At 34.4% G+C, this 22762-nt stretch overlaps 1 protein-coding gene and 1 long non-coding RNA gene across 3 annotated transcripts in view; one reads left to right on the top strand and one right to left on the bottom strand.

Annotated features, from left to right (window-relative positions):
• The window catches only part of LOC123672384 (anaphase-promoting complex subunit 2), a 58039-nt gene that overhangs the window by 1047 nt on the left and 34230 nt on the right, over positions 1-22762 (top strand). The window lies entirely within an intron of this gene.
• On the bottom strand, positions 21166-22107 carry LOC123672441. 2 transcript variants are annotated; one of them, XR_006746301.1, is made up of 4 exons: positions 21970-22107; positions 21507-21725; positions 21358-21442; positions 21166-21301 (listed from the first exon to the last, which is right to left on the bottom strand). It is a non-coding gene; the product is annotated as an uncharacterized LOC123672441 (long non-coding RNA). The 2 variants fall into 2 exon arrangements; XR_006746300.1 differs by having other exon boundaries at positions 21507-21993.

The following is a 22762-nucleotide window of genomic DNA, read 5'->3' as shown; positions in this document are numbered from 1 at the left end:
AGCTATTTGTTACTATTTTCTGATGGAAAGTTCGGAATGGCATTTGTAAAAAAACAATGAAACACATGGATTGAGAACATAAAATATAATGTACTCTTAAAATCATTAAATTTTTAACAGACATTTTAAGTATTTGGAAAGAATTTTCAAGAGGTTTTTTGCGATAAAGTAGTTATAGCAAGAACTAGAAAAGTTGTCAATAGATTGCAAGAAGAATTATAAAATGCAAATAGTTTTAAGCGTACTAGTGGTGTTTGATCTTCCTTATAAGATACACTAGTACCTAATAGGTAAATGTATTTATACATAAAAATCTCTCATGAAGAAAGTTCATATTTTCAATTTTGAAGTTTCAAATTCTTACTAATTAACAAAGGACATATTTTCTCAAGTAATATGGCATTTGTTATTCTCATTCATTATTCCCTGAACTTTTATGATTACATACCAGATTCTGAGAAGCGTTACATCTTCTTGATTAGTGTTAAAGTTTATTATGCAATTGTAGTTTGATAATGAAGTTGAAAATTTTTCTTCCTTAACACTATTGCATATTGCATCAATAAACCGTTCACTCAATAGAAAATAACCAATCCTATTTAGAATCAGTTTTCGTAGTATAGTCAAATCAAAATAAGCGCTACGCCACCTGATGACAATCAGAGTAACTGAAAGTCTTGACATAGTTCTTGCATTCTACTTTGTGTTTGAGTCATATTCTACAAATATTCATATTTTTAAATCATTTTAATCGTTATGAGTCGTTCGAATCGCTATTGGTCAGTTCCTCAGTGATCTTCCTGGTAAAAAAAAGTTCAAATATCAATTTCCATGCTTTCCGTCAAACTGGTGATGAATATCATGTTTCGGTGGAAGGGAAATTGGGGAGTAAAGTGCTGATAGATCGACAAAAAGATTGGCAACTGAAACTCAAAATCGGTAAACCAGCGACAAGAAATATGAAAGTATGTTCCCTGCATTTTATCGAGGTGAGCACGGATTACACATGAAATTTTAGGTTATAATTATGGGGATAATCGTTTACAGATTCCAGTTCTACACAAAGAAAGTTTTTGAAAAAGTCTGCTGTGCCTTCAAGAAATCTTCCTGTTGGATCAACTACCACAAAGGAAGAACTTAAATGTTCTAGTAGTAGATCTGAAAGACTGAGACAAAGAAGTATCAATAAAGTAAAACTTGTTGCTGAAGAGTGCTCTTGTGAAGAAATCGAACTTGCTCTACAATCTACTTCCCAAGATGAAATTGAAGTTGCACAAGGTCTATTAAAGCTTCTTCAGGGTCAGCCTGATTAAAATGGGCCTAAAACTTTAGAGGATTTTGAAGTGCAAGTGAATACTCCTAAGGTGTCTTCTTTGTGTGATCTGATAACAACAGATAGTGCTCTAAACAATAGTACAATAGTAGAAGCAGTACAATCTCTTTAAAGTGATCAAAGATCACATCCTCCAACAATCAGCATATTGTTTTAGTACAATGGACCCTCGTTAACTCGAAACACCACGGGACCAAAATTTTTCGTCAAGTTACGTATAGTTCGATATAGGCGTAGTTCGAGTTATACAGGTCATTCTTGATTAAATTCGACTTATAGAGGTAATGAGATATAGAGGTAAACCAAATGAAAATTCAAGTTAGAGGTGAAGAATACTGATATATGTTCCCTATAATAGGAGTAGATCTTATACATATTTGATTAATTTACTGAAAAATGAATTGACAGTAGAAAATTTCATAATGTAATAGACCAACGACTCTCTGTGTTGACAAATGCCAATTGACAAATTCTGAATATTTTGAAAGTTTCTCTGATGGTGAAGATTCAGATTACAAAACGCCAAAAAGTTAATTTTCAAAGTGTTATTGTTCGTTCCTTTTTAGCCAACTTTTTTTCAACCTGACAGCTCCTGACAAATTATTGCAAAAAATGTATATCCTACAGCTTTTAGAAAACTAAACAACAAGATTTAACTTTATAAAACCTCACGATGCAATTATTGCATCATTAAATGCTCTAGATTTACCGACACGTTTCGACTTGTGCGGCGGGGTTTGGAATTAACTACCGACTTCGAGTTATAGAGGTAATTTTTGTGTGTCTTCGACTGATAGAGGTGAAAATGTTAAAATATATCCGTAAAATCATTTCGAGTTATGCATGGAAATTCTTTCGGTTTAGACAGGTTTTTCCAAGGGGATTGAAAATAATTCGAGTTATCGAGGATTTCGAGTTAACAAGAGACCACTGTACTAACAAAATAATAATAATAATAATAATAACGTATGATACAAACAATGAAAATGCTTAACAAATTTTAGACACACTGAAACAAAAACTCAGTGTGTACTCCGAAAGACTCAGAAGATACAATGAGAGCTATAGAAGAAAACAGGATAATATGATTTTTGAAAACTCCGAAGGAAAGCTCTATAGAATGTTAAACAATAATATGTCAGCAACACCAGGAAGTTATCCAACCGTCAAGGATATTGAGAATTTTTGGACAGATCAACTGGCTACACCAACCCCCTACAACTCCCAAGCTAATTGGATAAGAAGTAAAGAGATTAGTAGTGAATTAGTAGGCCCTGGTGCCAGTAATGTTTTTGCTGTTTAAGGGTCAACAATAAAGATTATTATTATTATTAAGAGAAATCCTGTGAGACAATAGAACACATGCCGCATAACGCAATTTCTATAGAAGAATTCCATGAAATATTGAAAAACACTCACAATTGGAAATCACCCGACCCAGATGGAATCCACAACTTTTGGTTGAAAAAATTTTGGTGTATATACGGCAGGCTAGTTGAAACCATAAATGGTGTTATAAGTAATCCAAAGGAAATGCCCAAATTTTTAACAACAGGGACCACTTACCTCCTACCGAAGGATCTGCAACACATAGCGGATCCATCAAAATACAGACCAATTACATACCTACTAATAATATATAAAACCATCACATCATGTTTATCGTCTCGTATCTACAAACATTGCGAGACAAATAACATAATGACAACACAGCAGAAAGGATGTTCCAAGAATGCACTAGGATCAAAGGAACTGCTGATAATAGCTTCCATCATATGCAACCAAGCCTTCAAAAAACACAGAAATCTTTTTATGACATATTTTGACTATAAGAAGGCCTTCGACTCTATTTCACATGGGTGGCTGACAAGAATTTTGGAAATATACAAGATCGATCCAATTAGAATAAACTTTCTGAAGTATGCAATGTGCAACTGGAGAATGAATATCGAACTCTCTACGGCGAACATAACTACTAAAGAGATTCCAATAAAAAGGGGAATTTTCCAAGGAGATTCATTGAGTCCCTTATGGTTCTGCTTGGCGCTGAACCCCCTTTCTAAACAACTGAATGCTACTGAAAAAGGTTTCAATGTCAAAGGAAATAATAATAAACAATCTTTATTGCTGACCCCAAAACAGTTACAAAAAACTGGCACTAGGGCCTACAGTATGACTAGATTTAGCCTATAACAAAATAGTATTAACATAATATTATAAGAATAATAGTAGTACAAAAATAACTTAACTTGTAAATTTATCACCAAAAATATCACAGATAAGTAAAGACTAAATCACATAAGATATAGTTTCAGATTATGGCACATTTTATTTATCGAAGTAGCATTTAGTAGATGTATTGGTATTCGATTATATGAGGTAATTCCACTAGTAATAGGAGATTTCAAGGCTTTAGTGGTTCTTGCAAAGTCATTTCTTAGGTACTCTTTTCTTCTTGTTTCATAATTATGGAAGTTATCATTTTGGACTAGAACGGTGCTGGTTTTTAATAGTTTTTTCTTTATTTTGTGTATTAACTTGATTTGTTCGAGAAGCGTTAACTTTTCAATGTTCAATATTTTAGTGTCTTTATAAACCTGTACTGTCGGGTGAGGTAGTCTAGTTGATATATTATTTTGACTGCTTTATTTTGGAATCTTTGAAGTTTTTGAAGAACATAGTTTGAAGCTGTACCCCAGCAAGGAATAAGATATGAAAGATGTGGTTCTATAAAGCGATGGTACAGTAATTTTCTTGTGCATTAATTCAGTTGATTCCCACATCTCCTAATTGCACCAATCATAGGGGAAAGTTTATCAATTATATCTTCAACATGTCTGTTCCAAGTTAAATTATCAGTAATGTGCAGACCTAAGTATTTGAACTCTTTCACTTCTTCTAGTTCAATTTTGTTCATAAATAAATTAATGCTGTGTATTTTTTTTTGTCTTTTGTTTCACTAGTATATAAACAGTCTTCTCCACATTAACACTCAACTTATTATAGCACAGCTATTTGAAATATTTATCTAGTTCATCATTTATAGTTTTTTCGCATTCATTTAAATTGGGCGCGGAAAACACCAGTGCAGTATCATCGGCATACATAAAATATCCGCATTGTAGCCCCAGATATTTTAGGCTATGAACGTACATCAAATACAAAAGAGGTCCCACAACCGATTCTTGAGGTAATCCTATATTAACATTGCTTGTGTTACTTATTGAGTTTTTGACCACAGTGCAATGTTTCCTGTTCATGAGATAGGTCTTCATTAGTCTGTAGCATACCCCTCTAATTCCCTTTTCTTCCAACTTGTTTAACATTACTTCTAAGTTTACGGTGTCAAAAGCCTTTTCTAAGTCTACAAACACTACTGTGACCTAATTACTTCTGTCTATTTCCTTCAGCACATACTCAAGTAGATCCACTATAGCTCCCAGTGTGCTGCTACATTTTTGAAAACCATATTGTACCGGGTCAAATCCAAAATTTTTCTCAACAAATTCTACTATCCTCACTTTGATAACTTTTTCTACTATTTTTGAGAATGTGTTTAATAAAGATATTGGTCTATAGTTGTTCAGGTCTTCTTTAATGCCTTTTTTATGAATAGGTACTATTTCTGCAATCTTTAGCTCATTTGGAAATATTCCTGTTTGCAAGATTGTGTTGATTATTTCTTCTATCTTTTTTCCTATTACTGAGAACAACTGTAGAATGTCTTTTTTGGTGATTTGATCTATACCTGGAGAGCAGTTGTCCTTGATGTCAGCCAGGATCCCCTTTAACTCTGTTAGATGAGTAGGTTTTAGATATATAGAGTTAGATGTTTTCTCCTCCCTGTATCCGCCATAGGATCTGTGTTTTATTCTTTCTGATATTTTGCTACCTATAGTTGAAAAATGTTGGTTGAACTCCACTGCTATCTGATTTTCACTGTTCACCATATGCCCATCTATGCCTTTAATTGTTGTTATTTTCTGGGTGTTTCTCTTTTGCCTGTTACATATATCATTTACCACTTCCCATGTTTTCTTATGATTTCCTTTTGCTCCATGAAATCTTTTTTCTGCATATTGTACCTTCAGTTTGTTTCTTAAATTGTTAGCTTGATTTTTGATACTTTCGAAGTCCATTTCAGTTTGCCTATTTGAGACTTTCTTCCACCTGACATCTCGTAATTTCAGTAGTAGATATTCACATGTGACCACCCATCATTGATCCCTTTTTTTATTATGTGCTGTGTTGTGCAAGAGGTTTTTGTGCTTACTATAATACCCCCCCATTTTTCAAAACTATCAACATTAGTCTGCTGGATTTCATTTTCTACCATCTGCATCGTTCAACATTGATCTTGGAAATGGCGATTTTTTCTTTTTCACGAGTCTTCAGTGGTTCCTTAATTTCTACAGTCATCATTTTGTGGTCACTTATACAATGGTCGTATAAATGTATTTTACAACATAGGTCTTTATTGCTGAGTACATGATCCAGAATAGTATGGACAGTTTTACTGACACATGTTGCATTTTCTGCATTCATGGCATTCTGTAATTTAAATGCATTTGCTGTTATATAGTTTTTATATTCTTTAGTGTATCCACTTTCCTGTAATGAATTCAAATTCATATCTCCTAGTATAACACAGGGTTTTTTTTTCTTCAGCTATTATTTTGTCAAATTGTTCCAAAAATATTGGCAGATTACTTTTTGGGGGTCTATAAATGCTCCAAAGAGTGATGTTCATCTTTGTTAATTTTACTGACAGATAATTACAATCATTTAATTTTATTGTTGATGTGTCATTTATGGTGTAGTCAATATCCTCTCTCATGTATATACTAGTTCCGCCTCCAACCGATTTTCTACAATGATGTATAGCATTGAATGATCTTAAATTAAAAAAGTCCACCTCATTTGCAAAGAGCCAAGTCTCTGTAAGTACTACTAAATGTGTTTCGTTAAAAGGTACTTGCCGAAGTATTTCATTTAAATCATCCAATTTATTGAGTAGACTCCTGATATTTAAATAGAGTATATTGATGTTCTCCAGTGCTACATAGTTAACGTCTTTAACAATTGCCATCTTTCAATCTCAAAGTTTCAGCTTTTCTTCTGAATATACTCTAATTGGTGGGTCTGTTTCATTTTTTCTGAGATACACCCAGCCATCGTAATAGTAGGCACTTTTGCCTCTCTTTTAAAGTCTCTGGTTTTCAAGAACAAATCTTGATTTCTCCTAGTCAAATCATCATTCAAGTATATATTGTTGTTATCTCCCTTCAATCCACATTCCCTCACCTTCAATCCCCTAGTCTCTTAAATAGCCCTCAGTGCAATTCCGTTTATGATCGTAGTTGTGTAATTTTACCATTATTGGTGCTTTCTCCCTTTTGCTAATTCTATAAGTCTCCTTAATATCTTTTACTTCAATATTGACCCTCAACGCACTGAAAACTTTGTGTTTCCACTTGAGGTTGGTCAGGGATACCCGCTATAATCAAATTTCCTTGTCTCCCCTGCTAGTCCTGCTTATTCATTTTAATTTCCAAACTTCTCACCTTCTCATCCAGTACTGCATTTTGATCTTTTATTTCCTTCATTTCTTGCTTCATTTGTTTGATGTTCTTCTTGTATTCCTCAAAGAGGTCTGACATATATTGGACCGAATGCTCTTTATTATACATTTTTTCTTCGATTTTTTTTTTTTTGAAAGGGTCCAAAAATTCCCTCTCTTACTATACTTTTGAGCTTTTTTTCATCCATTCTTTCAAGAATTTTTGTTGTTTGGTCGGGTTTAACCTCACTTTTCTCACGTACTTCACAACAAATCAATTTATTTTTGAGATGCACAACTTGGGTGGTAGCTTGTTGCACATACAATGCAATTTACTGAATTTACCACTATCTTTTTACAATGTTTACACAATTTTTGGGAAATTTCGGGAGTAACACCTTCGCTTGTTGCCATAACCTAATAATATAATAGAAATACTATTGCACTAAATCATTTGCTATACATGGATGACCTAAAACTTATAACAGGCAACAAAAACCACTTGCAATTTATGGTCAAACTGGTGGAAAATTTTTCGAAAGACGTGGGGATGAAATTCGGATTGGACAAGTGTCGTACTATTAGCGTAGTGCGTGGAAAAATCCAAGTTGAACCGATCGCTCTTTCCAATGGACAGGAGATAGAAGCAATGAAATCAGACGATCTTTATAAATACCTAGGAATAAAACAAAACCGACGAATAAACCATCAAAGAATGAAGGAAGACTTAACAACTGGGTTCATTAGGAGAATCAACAAAATTTTAAAAACAAACCTCAACAGCAAGAACATGACAAGAGCTATCAATACATATGCATGTTCAATTCTAACATACTCTTTCGGTATAATTCCATGGAGCAAAACAGATATAGAAAACCTGCACGCAAAATGAGAACCTTGATGACAAAAGCACACAAGCACCATCCGAAAAGTAGCATTGAGAGGACTATACTACCGAGGAATAAAGGAGGCAGAGGTCTGCTAGACATCATGGAACTTGCCCATGGGCAAATTGAATGCCTACGAACATACTTCAAAGACAAATCAGGCACGTCAGAGGTCTACAAAGTACTGTGTGAAGCAGACGAATCAACACCTTTACAACTGCACAAGGAGCAATTGTCATACAACCACTAGACAATCCAAGAAAAACTGCAAAGATGGAGAGAAAAGCCCCTACATGGACGACATATCAACGAGGTGAACCAGGATCATGTCGACATTCAAGCGTCGAACTATTGGGTCTCATCAGGTGCGATGTATCCATAAATGGAAGGATTTCTTTTAGCCATCCAAGATCAAGTGATCTCAACGAGAAGTTACTGCAAGCATATCATAAAAGATCGAACTATTACTGACGATCGATGCCGTTATGGGTGTCCAACGAATGGGACAATCCAACATATCACGGGAGGATATTAAATATTTGCAGGAAATGAATATAAAGAGAGACACGATGCAGTAGGAAAGATACTACACCAAGAATTGGCAACCATAGTAGTTAGGGATAAGTCTGTTCTAGATCAAAAACCGAGCATAACCTCACTTTTGGATATTAGTGGAATTAGTGGATGGGAGTGCGGCGCCATCTTGTGGTGGATTTTGGAAGCTAGTGGTGGGAACTGTTTTACCGTTCGCGGCGCCATCTTGTGGTGGATAGCGTAAGTTTGGGCGGTGGAAACTGTTTTACCATTCGCCATCTTGTGGTGGAACTGATAAAAAAGTCTGAGTGGGATTCGAACCCTCGGGCGTCGGATTGGGATCCAAGGCTTTAACAACTAAGCTATAGGGAGAGATACAGTAAATTAGTAAATTAGTGGTACAGATGTTCTTCGAAGCGATATATTTGAGATTTGAACGGGTTACGTTGTTGAAAGATTGGATTTATCCGCAGTGGATTTCTGTAATTTTCCATATTAATTAGTTCATAATGTTAATAGTTGAGCGTGTTTTATTTGAATTGAGTGTGTGAGTGTGGCTTAACGCATTACCATTTATAGGGACTGGGCCATTATATTTGCAATGATTGAATGTACTGGGGGGTGTCTCATGATAATCAAGGAATTTTGGCATTCAATGTGATATGAAAAAGCAAATTACACTTTTTAACTAGGTAGCTTTTCGCTGTGGGATTCAGGAAAATATTTTAGGATTCAGACAAAGCCAAATTGTCTGAAAGCGATTTTGTTGAAGGAATTTTTTTCATGTCAACAACAACAAGCATGTGAGACATATCGTTTTGAGGTGGGGTGTTTTTGAATGGAGGAATTGGTTTGGTTATTGAAAAATAATATCAGAGGAAGATGATTTTTTATTGACACAACGTTATGTTATCTAAGTCGTTCAATAATTTATTCTTATAGAATTACATACATTCTAAAATTGCATAACTCTGAACACATGGATTAATTCTACAGAAAGCATTTATATAATCTTCAACAGAATTTTGTTTGCTGGAGTTCTGTGATGTTAATCCCTTGATGGTGTCCGCGAATTTCGTCCCCTCCATTGAGAGTATCTTCTACATATGAAAATAACATTTTTTTACTTTATATAACATGGATATGAACACAAAAAAATATTTTTCAATGGATATCTTAAAAGATCGCAATCGGCTAAGCACTCGCGCCCACACTTAGAGCGGATATCAGTGTGTTTGGCAAGATAGAAAATCCATTAAAACTCTCCGGCTATTGAGGTGAAATTTTTCATAGGTCCTCAAGTTATGTATAAAATTTAGCTTTCATACAATAACGAAAGTATAATTGTGATTATGAAAGTTTAGGGGTGTCTGGCAGGGAGTAGCGATTGTCATAAGTGTCATACAATGAAATATATTCGTTTTTGCGCAATATCAAAATGAAAACTTCAGTGACAACATATTTACCTCATATATTGTTATGGTTTTTTTTTTCAATCAACAATTTAGTGTCAGTTATAAAACAAAGTACAGTTAACATCACTTGAATCAAGTTATTAAATATCAAATCAGAAAATATAAAAATAGAAGACGTCGTTGAACATTGAAAGTAATCAGATTGAAGATTAAATATTAGCTCCATAGACATAGAGAAGTATACCACAGAAGAGGATTTGCTGGATAAAAACTTGAAGTTTGTAGAAGTCTGAAGAATTATAGATAAGTAATTGAAGAATTGAATAGTTTCATTATCATTCTCAATTAATTTTTTTTCTAAAATCTTAAATTGATTTTTTGAACCCTGAGAAACCCCTGAGGTAGAATTTTGAAAAGTCAAAATTTATTTTTTTTTATTGGATCGTAATATAAAATTTTAAATTGAATAATTATTGGAAAATATAAAACAGCACATTCGATCCATAACAATATATATTGTTCTATGGTCTCCAAGGGCGCATTAAATCCAAAGCTCCTGATTCCAAGCAGTAGTTTTCTTGCATTGAAACAAAAACAAAAAAGTTTTATGATGATTTTTATTTATTTCGATAATGAGCTCCAATATTTCTTGGCGTCAACAATAAATTCTGATTCGTAATTTTCAATATGCATTATCCGAACAGTACATTCAATACGTAGTGAAAAGGAATGAATGTTTCATTACTAATTAGCCATTCAGCAAATCTACAGAAGAAGCCAATTTTTGCAGGTCATCGTTCTCAAACATCAGAAAGATAGTTTCTCGGATAGATTGGATTATCTAACTGTGATGATCAATGCTGAATTTTTTACCAAATTTCATTTGGTTTCTTGTATACAGAGAAAATCGCGAAGGAGAAACTTTTGATTAAATATCGAAGATGAAAATTTTTCTAATGACTGAGCAAAGGCAAAACAAATGCAGAATTTTTTACAGAACGTATCTTGGGTGCTCTAGGAGAGCATGAACTGTTTTTTCTATACAATTCTTAATTTTCAATACCTTAACAAGGCTTTGTTAATGAGGAAGAATTATATAAAACATACAAAAATTCTGAAACCTGAGTCAGTGTTTATGTAATTTCAATTATTGAATTTGTCTTATTAGATTTAGATCTTCAATTGTAGTCTTGAAATTTCATTTTTCTTTTTGATTTATATACTAATTTTAGTCATCAATGAAATATTGCAATGTATATATCAGAAGAATGTAAGAAATTATACATAAATCTTCTATGTCACAGTTCGTACAGAATTTCTATATTATGACTTTTCCTTACATGAAATAACCCTCATTAACTTAGATCCTCCATTCGAATTTTATATTTTGAAAATACATATTCCCAATGTTGTTCTTGAAGTCCTGAAAATTACAATAACCAACAATTGGCCAACCCACTCTGTTACGTTCAGCACACAACAAAATTGAAGAGATTAACACCAAAACATGAACTTTAAGATCGTGTTCTAAATAAGGCGAAATTATTCAAGAAATCATCAAAAATGACGAGTAGTCCCGACAACAAACGTGTCGGCGCATTTAACATATCCACTCACAAGACAAGCTGAATAGCCACGTCCGTAACAGCTAAACCGCAATTAATAGCCTGAACGTTAATGAAGACATAGCGCCATAATTGCAAAGCAGCACAAGCCAAGCTCAAACTTTAGCAATCCACCTGTTCGTCGGTTTCAGTTTCTTAAGAATTTGCCACCTATCATGTTTTCCTCGGATAGGATCCCCCAAATAGAAATATAAAATATTGCCCAGCTGCGTTTGATCATGGGCCGATGCAAATGTTTGTTTTCATTAGGCGGAGGTTCTCGAACCCGAAAATTTATGGGTGGCGAAGAGTTCCAAATTTCGTTGGACGCAGCCTACGCGGATCGCAAATTGAAAAAGAACCACATTTATCATTGACACGGGCTACCTGTCTAGGGGATGAGAGAGGCAAGATGCCGGTACCTAATTGAACCGTTGATATTTTATGTATCCGATAGTCATCTTGTAGGCTCTTGTTTCAATCTTGATTTAGAACGGTGCTGTTAATGTTTTCATGAATGATCTTATTGGTTTTGAGAGGTTATTGACGTTATTTCAGAGCTAACTACTAAGTTATTCATTAAAAGTATTAGGTGTACAACTTTGCTTCCACCGTTTTGCAATAGATGACTGTAGCGGTAAGTGGTAGTCGAAATAAATAGATCGTAGATATAATACAATAAGGTTAGGTATTTGTTATCATAATGCCATCGAAATATTAGTCGATTTTTGTCTGCGTTACAAAGTTATTCTCGATTAAACATGTCAGCTTACGAGCCAAATTCTCATCATGTGCGGGATGTGTTATTTTTCTGCCTTGATGTGAAGAAATCGGCGGCTGAGGCTCATCGAATGCTCTCAAATATCTATGTTGAGGCCGCTATTAGGGAAAGAACTTGCCAAGAGTGGTTTCAACGATTCAAGAACTGTGATTTGACCATTATGGCGGTTGAAAAGAGTAGGTTCTCGAAGATGCAGAATTGGAGGCATTACTTTATCAAGACTCGAATCAAACGCAAACAACCATTTCAAAACGCCTGAAAGTCATGGGAGTGATTCAGAAACAAGGAAATTGGGTGCCTTACGAGTTGAAGCCGAGAGATGTTGAACGGCGTTTGTTTGCTTGTGAACAGCTGCTTGCAAGACAAAGACGCAAGAGATTTCTACATCGCACTGTGACTGGATACGAAAAATGGGTTCAATACGATAATAACAAATGCAGAAAATCATACGAATATCCCTGCCATGCTTCCACGTCGACGCTCAAACCGAATATTTACGGTTTCGAGGTCATGTTCAGTATTTGATGGAGACCAGCTCGGCGTAGTGTATAATGAGTTTTTAGAACTAACTGTAAGATGAATATGGAATTTTTTTTAGCCTCTGGAGTATCTATGATTTCGTCATTTTCTCTATAGCTGTGATAACCAATACCATGAACACTGTTTAGGACTTCTTGGAGTAGCTGATACTTGGGTTGATTTAAACTTTTCGAGAATATATATACATTTTCAAATGTAAGTCCATTAGGATGAAAAAGTAAGGATAAAAGTGCGTTAGATTTTCCACAGCCACTTGGACCCACAATCAAAAATCTACAACTAGATGGAAATAAGTCACCATTTCTATTCAATTTTGGCTGATCATCGAAAATATCTAAATTTTCTACTGGTAAAACTGTTTTATGTTGCTCAATTCGCATCTTGATTACAACTAATCGCAGTATTAGGGGAAGGTAAATATAAAGATAAATTCATTTCAAATTTTATTTAGAACAACTTTTTTCTTTTTACATGTCATTGGTGACAGATGTGAAAATCTAGATTTATTACTAAAAACTGCAGATTTCCAGATACATTCTGAAGTAGATGATGATGATGATAACGATGATGATGCATTTCGTTGATCACCATATTCCTGAAAGCTTAGCATCCCAAATTGAATAATTAGGTTTTGCACTTGATTGTGACAGTTTCCATCATTGGGTAGAGGTAGTTCTTGTTTAAAATCATCAATCATCATTTTTTTCCATATATGTGTGTGTGTATGCGGTTAATGGGGAATGAAATCCCAAAGCCAATCGAATATTTCTTTGCAGTTTGTCATGCTGCACATGCGTGGTACATTTCCATCATGATACATACTAGGGATGTGTGGTTCGTTCAATTTCGACGAACCGGGTCGAACCAGATCTATGGCTGAGACGACCCGGTTCAAAAGACCCGTTCAATTGACCTAATGGTTCTTTTCAGCTCACTAGCTCAGATCGAATCATGTACGATTTGCGCATGATTCAAAGATCCGTAGATCTGGTTCTTTTGTTCTTTGTTTTTTCTTCTTGGTAAAGAATGTTAAGTTAATAACAGCTTTGTATTTGTTAGTCGGTATGTTTTTAATCGGATCGTGAATTTGTGATAATGATTTTTTTGAGACATAATCATAAACATAAAGGAGATTATCCATTATCATAAAGTTATAAGTTACTGAGATGGCAGAATATATTAAATTGATATCTGGTTCATGAGATGATTATGGACCTTTCGAAAAAATTTCAAAATCAAATATATATTCCTCGTTCAAATTGATGATTTTGGAATATTTAAATGACTAATGAAGAAGTAGAAGTAAATCACGAATGTACTTTGTACAGAACACTAAATTCACGAGGTCTTGAATTATTAATTTTAACGAAAACTACCTAATGATCATTACCTGTATCTATTCCAACCAAATAAATACAGAAGATCTGAAATCCCTCAAACTGATATTAACCCTAATTAATATATTTTGTTCCCGAAAAATATTCATTTTGATGAACTTTACAAAGTTAGGTTTGAATATATAGTTAAAAAAATTCCCAAAAAATAATGAACAATATTTAAAACCGTAACATTTTCAAGAAATAATAATTGGTGCATCTAAGAGAGTGCAATTACAGAGCCCAGTTTCTTTTATTATCTATCATCTTTCTTCAAAACCGGGTGCCAAGTGCCGAGCCGATGATTCATTTGCGGAATGTATGTATTTTATTACCACCATAATTATGTTCCTTTAAGGTCAGTCCAAACTGAAACCCATCTTCCTAGGCTCGGATAACGAACCATTCTATGGATCTTTGGGTCCTAAAAGATCCTCAGATTGAATGAACTGAATGTGAAAGTTTGGCTCATTCGGATCAGTTCGAACGAACGAATCATTTTCAGAGAGACGACCCGATCGAACCATTCGTTCTGAAGACCCGGGTCTTTTGATTCGTTCGTTCGTGAACGACACATCCCTAATACATACACAACGGTCGTTGCATCTTTAAATTTGGTGGTGGGGGGTTGAAATGTTCTAGCTCATTCAGATCAATAACCATGAACGACTGCCCCATGCCCAATAAATATTTCTTTTTTTGATGGCCCTTAAGGTACACTATATCCATCTCTGAGAGTAATCTGCTAAGAATATCACAAACATCGCGAAGTTCTACACTTCCAGAATTATATTTTATACCATGAAAATTATTTTCCAACCATCTTATTAGCTTCTGATCTTGCACCGATAAAGATGAAAATTTAACTTCAGGTTTCACAATATAATGTGCAATTTGTTACCCATTATTTACACACATGTAATGCCTCCAATTCTGCATCTTCGAGAACCTACTCTTTTCAACCGCCATAATGGTCAAATCACAGTTCTTGAATCGTTGAAACCACTCTTGGCAAGTTCTTTCCCTAATAGCGGCCTCAACATAGATATTTGAGAGCATTCGATGAGCCTCAGCCGCCGATTTCTTCACATCAAGGCAGAAAAATAACACATCCCGCACATGATGAGAATTTGGCTCGTAAGCTGACATGTTTAATCGAGAATAACTTTGTAACGCAGACAAAAATCGACTAATATTTCGATGGCATTATGATAACAAATACCTAACCTTATTGTATTATATCTACGATCTATTTATTTCGACTACCACTTACCGCTACAGTCATCTATTGCAAAACGGTGGAAGCAAAGTTGTACACCTAATACTTTTAATGAATAACTTAGTAGTTAGCTCTGAAATAACGTCAATAACCTCTCAAAACCAATAAGATAATTCATGAAAACATTAACAGCACCGTTCTAAATCAAGATTGAAACAAGAGCCTACAAGATGACTATCGGATACATAAAATATCAACGGTTCAATTAGGTACCGGCATCTTGCCTCTCTCATCCCCTAGACAGGTAGCCCGTGTCAATGATAAATGTGGTTCTTTTTCAATTTGCGATCCGCGTAGGCTGCGTCCAACGAAATTTGGAACTCTTCGCCACCCATAAATTTTCGGGTTCGAGAACCTCCGCCTAATGAAAACAAACATTTGCATCGGCCCATGATCAAACGCAGCTGGGCAATATTTTATATTTCTATTTGGGGGATCCTATCCGAGGAAAACATGATAGGTGGCAAATTCTTAAGAAACTGAAACCGACGAACAGGTGGATTGCTAAAGTTTGAGCTTGGCTTGTGCTGCTTTGCAATTATGGCGCTATGTCTTCATTAACGTTCAGGCTATTAATTGCGGTTTAGCTGTTACGGACGTGGCTATTCAGCTTGTCTTGTGAATGGATATGTTAAATGCGCCGACACGTTTGTTGTCGGGACTACTCGTCATTTTTGATGATTTCTTGAATAATTTCGCCTTATTTAGAACACGATCTTAAAGTTCATGTTTTGGTGTTAATCTCTTCAATTTTGTTGTGTGCTGAACGTAACAGAGTGGGTTGGCCAATTGTTGGTTATTGTAATTTTCAGGACTTCAAGAACAACATTGGGAATATGTATTTTCAAAATATAAAATTCGAATGGAGGATCTAAGTTAATGAGGGTTATTTCATGTAAGGAAAAGTCATAATATAGAAATTCTGTACGAACTGTGACATAGAAGATTTATGTATAATTTCTTACATTCTTCTGATATATACATTGCAATATTTCATTGATGACTAAAATTAGTATATAAATCAAAAAGAAAAATGAAATTTCAAGACTACAATTGAAGATCTAAATCTAATAAGACAAATTCAATAATTGAAATTACATAAACACTGACTCAGGTTTCAGAATTTTTGTATGTTTTATATAATTCTTCCTCATTAACAAAGCCTTGTTAAGGTATTGAAAATTAAGAATTGTATAGAAAAAACAGTTCATGCTCTCCTAGAGCACCCAAGATACGTTCTGTAAAAAATTCTGCATTTGTTTTGCCTTTGCTCAGTCATTAGAAAAATTTTCATCTTCGATATTTAATCAAAAGTTTCTCCTTCGCGATTTTCTCTGTATACAAGAAACCAAATGAAATTTGGTAAAAAATTCAGCATTGATCATCACAGTTAGATAATCCAATCTATCCGAGAAACTATCTTTCTGATGTTTGAGAACGATGACCTGCAAAAATTGGCTTCTTCTGTAGATTTGCTGAATGGCTAATTAGTAATGAAACATTCATTCCTTTTCACTACGTATTGAATGTACTGTTCGGATAATGCATATTGAAAATTACGAATCAGAATTTATTGTTGACGCCAAGAAATATTGGAGCTCATTATCGAAATAAATAAAAATCATCATAAAACTTTTTTGTTTTTGTTTCAATGCAAAGAAAACTACTGCTTGGAATCAGGAGCTTTGGATTTAATGCGCCCTTGGAGACCATAGAACAATATATATTGTTATGGATCGAATGTGCTGTTTTATATTTTCCAATAATTATTCAATTTAAAATTTTATATTACGATCCAATAAAAAAAAATAAATTTTGACTTTTCAAAATTCTACCTCAGGGGTTTCTCAGGGTTCAAAAAATTGATTACTGATTACTTTCAATGTTCAACGACGTCTTCTATTTTTATATTTTCTGATTTGATATTTAATAACTTGATTCAAGTGATGTTAACTGTACTTTGTTTTATAACTGACACTAAATTGTTGATTGAAAAAAAAAACCATAACAATATATGAGGTAAATATGTTGTCACTGAAGTTTTCATTTTGATATTGCGCAAAAACGAATATATTTCATTGTATGACACTTATGACAATCGCTACTCCCTGCCAGACACCCCTAAACTTTCATAATCACAATTATACTTTCGTTATTGTATGAAAGCTAAATTTTATACATAACTTGAGGACCTATGAAAAATTTCACCTCAATAGCCGGAGAGTTTTAATGGATTTTCTATCTTGCCAAACACACTGATATCCGCTCTAAGTGTGGGCGCGAGTGCTTAGCCGATTGCGATCTTTTAAGATATCCATTGAAAAATATTTTTTTGTGTTCATATCCATGTTATATAAAGTAAAAAAATGTTATTTTCATATGTAGAAGATACTCTCAATGGAGGGGACGAAATTCGCGGACACCATCAAAGGATTAACATCACAGAACTCCAGCAAACAAAATTCTGTTGAAGATTATATAAATGCTTTCTGTAGAATTAATCCATGTGTTCAGAGTTATGCAATTTTAGAATGTATGTACTTCTATAAGAATAAATTATTGAACGACTTAGATAACATAACGTTGTGTCAATAAAAAATCATCTTCCTCTGATATTATTTTTCAATAACCAAACCAATTCTTCCATTCAAAAACACCCCACCTCAAAACGATATGTCTCACATGCTTGTTGTTGTTGACATGAAAAAAATTCCTTCAACAAAATCGCTTTCAGACAATTTGGCTTTGTCTGAATCCTAAAATATTTTCCTGAATCCCACAGCGAAAAGCTACCTAGTTAAAAAGTGTAATTTGCTTTTTCATATCACATTGAATGCCAAAATTCCTTGATTATCATGAGACACCCCCCAGTACATTCAATCATTGCAAATATAATGGCCCAGTCCCTATAAATGGTAATGCGTTAAGCCACACACTCAATTCAAATAAAACACGCTCAACTATTAACATTATGAACTAATTAGTATGGAAAATTACAGAAATCCACTGCGGATAAATCCAATCTTTCAACAACGTAACCCGTTCAAATCTCAAATATATCGCTTCGAAGAACACTGTACCACTAATTTACTACTTTACTGTATCTCTCCCTATAGCTTAGTTGTTAAAGCCTTGGATCCCAATCCGACGCCCGAGGGTTCGAATCCCACTCAGACTTTTTTATCAGTTCCACCACAAGATGGCGAATGGTAAAACAGTTTCCACCACCTCGGTTTTTGATCTAGAACAGACTTATCCCTAACTACTAACCATATTAAAATTAATTAATTCTGAAAAAATGCCATATTATGAGTACCGACCGTAGACCATCCTGGAAAACGACGCTATAAGCTGTACTGGGATTGTACAGGGTGGGCAAATAAGCGAGGTAAGCGGCTATATCTCAGGATCCACTCATCGTAGAGACTTGCGGTAGAAAATTTTACCACTAAAGTAAACAAAAAAAAAACACTGGAAATTGTTTTGAAGTTCATACCTCTACCGCTAGGGGGCGTAATAGCTATCGTCGAGTAGAAAAATGCATTTTACTCGAAAAATTTTCATATTAAGTTGGAAAAAAAATATCATCACTGTAAACCTTGGAAAATTCTCTATCTGTTTGAATTGTCACTTTCGATTTTGCGACTTCAAATAAGGGTGGGGGAAAGATAGAAATCTGACTGATTGAAATGTCTGTAACTTCAGTTTGGCTCAACATTTTTGTGTAAATTAGATCTTATTTGAGAGACAACATCTTGTCGATTGAGGAAAAAATATACTCATGATGAATTTGATTCAGCTGCTTCCGATAGGGAGCGCTAAGTCAGAAGTTCATCGTTTTGTTCTTTTTTTTCTGAAATTTCAAATGTAATGATAGGATTTTCTTAACAGAAACAAAAATTTCATTATCGCAAAGCGATAATTTCAGGCGTTCTGAAGTTATGGCCGAAAGAAGATATTCTTCAACTGATGCACTGCGAAAAACCTAATTGAGTCCTCAAGTTCTAACAGAAACAGAAATCCCATCAAATTTGTATGAAAAAACCAAAAGGTCGCAAAGCGATAGCTTCAGGCGTTCTGGAGTTATGGCCGAAAGAAGACACAATTTAGTTTTTCAGTGCATCAGTTGAAGAATATCTTTTTTCGTCCATAACTACAGAACCCCTGAAGCTATCGCTTTGCGACCTTTTGGTTTTTTCATACAAATTTGATGGGATTTCTGTTTCTGTTAGAACTTGAGGACTCAATTAGGTTTTTCGCAGTGCATCAGTTGAAGAATATCTTCTTTCGGCCATAACTTCAGAACGCTTGAAATTATCGCTTTGCCACCTTCAGGTTTTTTCATGCAAATTTAATGAAATTTTTGTTTCTGTTAAAAAAATCCTATCATTACATTTGAAATTTCAGAGAAAAATGAACAAAACAATGAACTTCTGACTTAGCGCTCCCTATAGGAAGCAGCTGAATCAAATTCATCATGAGTATATTTTTTCCTTAATCAACAAGATGTTGTCTCTCAAATAAGATCTAATTTGCTCAAAAATGTTGAGCCAAACTGAAGTTACAGACATTTCAATCAGTCAGATTTCTATCTTTCCCCCACCCTTATTTGATCTCGCAAAATCGAAAGTGACAATTCAAACAGATAGAGAATTTTCCAAGGTTTACAGTGGTGATATTTTTTTTCCAACTTAATATGAAAATTTTTCGAGTAAAATGCATTTTTGTACTCGACGATAGCTATTACGCCCCCTAGCGGTGGAGGTATGAACTTCAAAACAATTTCCAGTGTTTTCTTTTGTTTACTTCAGTGGTAAAATTTTTTACCGCAAGTCTCTACGATGAGTGGTTCCTGAGATATAGCCGCTTACCTCGCTTATTTGCCCACCCTGTACAGTTTTGACTGATAAAACAGTGCCTCACAATTGACCAGATATATTACTAGTCGATAAACATCAAAAGACAGCATTACTCGTCGACGTAGCAATACCCAATAACAACAACCTGCGTCAAAAGGAGGTCAAAAAAATTTCAAAATATAGGGACCTCGAATTTCAGATAAAGCGCCAGTGGGGAAATGCTAATGGGACGGTTATTCTCAAATGATTCTTCGTCACCTTTTTTATGAATGGGGTGGACTAATGCTAGTTTCAATTGCTTAGGAAATATACCAAATTTGAGTGAGTTATTTATAACATAAGACAGTATCACCTTCAACTCCTCCTTACAGGGTTTGATTACGCTCATTGGGACCTCGTCCTCTCCACATGAATGCCCATTTTTTAACACATTAATGATATTTGAAATCTCCTCTTTGGTGCTTGGTTGGAGAAATAGAGACCTGTCATTATCCGGCATATTAAAATCTAAGTTCATCTTCTGAATAGTTTCCAACAGCTTCGGAGCCAGTTCCAGCATATACTTATTGTACTCACTTGCCAATTCAAATAGATCACCATCCTTGGGAAAATCTCTTCTATTTTTAGTTGAGCCTCTTAATTCATTGCATATAGACCACATTGTTTTCTGTTTATTATCAGAATTCACTAATTTCTTTTCATAAAACTTAGATTTTGCTTTCATAAGTAAGTTGTCATATTTCTGTTTCTTAAGTTTGTATTGTTCATTAAATTCCTGATTGTGTTGTTTTAGTGTTAATAATAGGACTAGTTTCTTCTTGCATATATCCAAATCTTTGTCATTATAAAAGGATCTACATCTGTTTACTGAACGCAATAACTTAGGTGGAAAATATTCATCGAAGATAAGACGGAATCCTTCCATAAACTTTCCCCATTGATCACCCACATTACATTTCTCAACTGCATATACACTTTCTCATCTTTCACATTCAATCCGTCTTCTGAAGCTCTCAACAGAATCAGCTCCAAAAAACCTCTGGCGAGAAGACTTCACTTCATTACTTTCTGCAATTCCAAAAGTCAATTTCTGAGCTTTGTGATCAGATATGTTGGTATTGATACATTCTGTTCTGTAATCAAGCATATTAGTGAAAATATCAATACAGCTTTGATATTGAGGAGTTACTTCTTGCAGCTTCCATTATGGTTGGTTTCAAATCAAATGACCTCAGAATTGAAAGAAACTCATTCCTATGACTATTCTCTTCCATCTGGAATAGATTAATATTGAAGTCTCTCACAATCATGAGTGTCTTATTCTCAGCAAAAATATACCTTAAAACTTGTTCCAACCGTTCAAAAAATAGATTAAAATTGTTGGACGAGCTGGGTTTATATACTGTTATTACCAAAAGTATCTCCTCTCCAATATGACATTCAACCGCAGCACATTCAAACTCCTTAAAAATGGCTAGAGCATTGATATCATCGCGTTTCTTTCACTTAATTCCTTGTTTGATATAGATGGCTGCTCCCCCATGCTTGCCTTTCTCTCTACAAAAGTATGATATCAGTTTCATATTGAGGATATTAGAATCTAGTTCATCTTCAGACTTTCAGTGCTCTGTTAAACAAACTATATCACAGTTTTTTTTGAGATTGTAATAAAAGTTGCAGTCGATCCTTATTACTATATACTGAGTTGCTCAAGCTTTGCATATTTTGATGGATTATGCAGTGCTGAAATTGATATGCAGTTCTTCCTGTAAACTTTGAAATTTAATCTTTTTATACTCACATTTCGAGGCAAAAATGCAGTGTCATAAAGTTCATCCTTTCTGTGAAAGGGGACTTTAACTAGAATCATTCATCAATATAAAACCTACAAGTTGTCTGCAAAAGGCAATTTCAAAAACTTTCGAGAACGATGGTAGAATGCTTATTGGTCGGTAATTGTTAAAATCAAATGGGTCTCCTTGCTTGAGTATCGGCTTCACCACTGCTATCTTGAGTTTGTTAGGAAAGATACCCTTCTTGAATGATTTGTTCAAAATATATTTTAAAGGTTCTATATTTCATCGATTGTTTGTTTGATTAAGGTGTTCGAGATTTCGTCTACTCCCTGTGTTTGTTTATTTCTTAAGCTGTTCACAATATCTCTAACTTGTTCGGTTGCATTGATCTATTTAGTTCTGAGCTTGTTTTGTTTTTTGTTGAAGATGTTCTGTGGGACTTGGGGCCTTATTTATAAAGTATTCATTTAGCTTGTTTGCTGTGTGTACAGGGTTGTCATTGATAGGAAAGTCCTTTTCTGAGTTTGAATTCTTAATTGATCTCACTATTGACCAAAGGGCTTTGTTTTTATTGTCAGATGTTGCGATTTTTTCTTCATAGAGGCTTGTTTTATTGGCCTCTAGTTTGTTTTCATATTGTTTTCTTAGATTCTTGTAAGCACATTTGTAGTTAGGGTTTTGACCACTTAAGACCAACAGTATATCTAACTTGTTCTTCATTTCTGAGATTTCAGGGCTATCCTCTATTTTCATTTTCTTTTTCCTTTTAGGAAATTTTTTGAGCGGAAATGCTTCATA

Source organism: Harmonia axyridis, chromosome 2, assembly GCF_914767665.1.
Source record: "Harmonia axyridis chromosome 2, icHarAxyr1.1, whole genome shotgun sequence".
NCBI lineage: Eukaryota > Metazoa > Arthropoda > Insecta > Coleoptera > Coccinellidae > Harmonia > Harmonia axyridis.
Note: the sequence above shows the minus strand (reverse complement) of the source record. Positions and strands in the feature narration are given on the sequence as shown.